Source organism: Kryptolebias marmoratus, linkage group LG8, assembly GCF_001649575.2.
Source record: "Kryptolebias marmoratus isolate JLee-2015 linkage group LG8, ASM164957v2, whole genome shotgun sequence".
In the NCBI taxonomy this organism is placed as follows: Eukaryota; Metazoa; Chordata; class Actinopteri; order Cyprinodontiformes; family Rivulidae; genus Kryptolebias; species Kryptolebias marmoratus.
Genome location: NC_051437.1, coordinates 23,616,129 through 23,618,331, shown reverse-complemented (window position 1 = coordinate 23,618,331; position 2,203 = coordinate 23,616,129).

Here is a 2,203-nt window from a genome sequence, read left to right as displayed (position 1 = left end):
GAGCAACATCAGACATCTCAGTCCAGAAATGTGCAGTTCTAGGCACAGCCAAGATACTGCGCAGAACCCTCAAGCTCCCAGGCCTCTGGTAGAGGACCCGAGCTCAGAGGATGAAACAAAGACCACCCGCGGAGGGTGAGAAGGGAATTATTATATATATATATGTTTGTTTTTCTGCACATTAACAAGTTTTAGTAAAATGGGGTTTCCAATCTGACAATACAAGAGATTAAGATTCATCTTTTGATGCAATGAATTATTAACAGATGAATTGTAATTGAGGACAGCAAATTATGAGGACCGCAAAGAGTTACAAATCTAAGGGGTTATGTAATTGTCTGCTGAAAGAAGCACATGATCTTTTTAAGTCTAGATACTGACACCCTCAAGATAACCTGAAATACTGTAAAGCCCTTTTAGTTGTAGAACATCACCTCTACCTCGGTCACCTAAATGTTTTGTTCACAAACAATGCTGGAAGTCTGAAAAGCAACTCAAATTATTCTATATTCATCACACTGAACAGGCTCGAGAGCATATCTAAGTGAAGCAAAACGCAATAATAGGTGCATTTCAGTAAAACAAAATCAGCTAGGACTCATTCAACAGAAGAACAGTCCTTGTTGAGCCTATAGCAGCAGGTCTCAATGAAAATTAAGGCCATTTCCTAAAAGCTTGGCAATGGCAGAGTGTTCTCCTTTTCAACCCTTAAGTAATTCCTTACATTTCTAAAAGCGGCCAAGTGGTATATTCATCCTTCCTTTTAATAAGCATGCTGCAGTTATTATTCTCTTTTGAATATTGCTCTCAGGCTGCTTGACCTGCGCAAAGTAATGTTGGGGTGCTCAGTCACAGGGTGAGTGGTAATGAGCAAATTTAATCACAGCTTTCTGCCTCTTGCAAAACATGTGAAAGAAATCTAAAAATGAGCCAGATCCCTGAAGCAGGCATGACTTCGGTGCTATGTCACTTAGGTGATAAGAAAAAAATTCTTTTTTGTTTTTTACTGGCCTTCGGATGCTTTGTTGGTACTGGTAATCATAACTAAAGCACCTGCCCAGTACAAGCTGCTGTGATGCATCATGCTAATGTGCAGCGAAAGACTGCTCAGAAAGCAATGATCAGCAGATTACAAAGGTTTATAGTATTTCCTTTTTGTTATTGCGTGCCAGTTTTTGTCCTTTTATTTGTAAATACTAGAACTTATTCAGCTTATGGGATGTGACTTAAAAGCACAGAAAAACCTCCACCACCTTCAGGTTTCATACAGACTTTAACAGCCTCTAAAGCTGTGCTGTTTATAATTTGTTTCTGTGTATGAAAATGGCCTTGAGACAGGTTCAGAGTATAGCAACTTCAATATCCATGGGTTCATTTTATATAAGTAATTTTCTTATTTCAATCAGAATAGTTCGAACCGAGGAACTTGTTATTCATACTGTTGCATCACAGGTTTGGCATTTTAGACCGCACATGTGAAAATCAAACCTACACGTGAATAAGGAGAACTTAAATATACCACAAGCTCTTAGAATAATACCCATAAGTGGAAAACTCACTGTGGAGGTGCATTTCTGACCTGCACAGAACAGTATCAGAGATATGTATTCATGAGGGTGGATGCCTGCAGTGTGCAAACAAAAATGTGAAAGAAAACAAAACAAACTCTTAAATTAGTGCCTAAAATTGTCATGTCTAAACTTTACTACTTCATCTTAGTTTCTTGTTATTGCCTTTTGCAAAGTGCAGTAAATATTCAGAAGAATCTGCTTGTTTACAAACTTTAGAACATGTTTTATCTTGTTGAGCAGCATTTTAATGAATTTATGCCCACAAATGATAATCATGAACACAATATATTATCGAAACCATGCAGTCCAGGTACCATTAAACATCCATTCATCTTTTTTTTGTGCCGGGTTGTGGGTAGTTGATGCCTTTCTCAGCAGTCACAGACAGAGAGACAGAGTGCACCCTGGACAGGGGGCCAGTCCATCACAGGACCACAGAGATAACCAAGAAAGACAGACAACTATTCTCTCACTCACACCTAGTGACAATTTAAAGTAGCCTAACGTGCATGTTTTTGGTCTTTGGGAGGAAAGGAGGACCTGGAGAGAACCTGTGTATGCATAAGGAGAACATGTGAACTTCACACAGAAAGGCTTCAATGGAAACCTACAAACTTCTTTCAGAAAGCTGT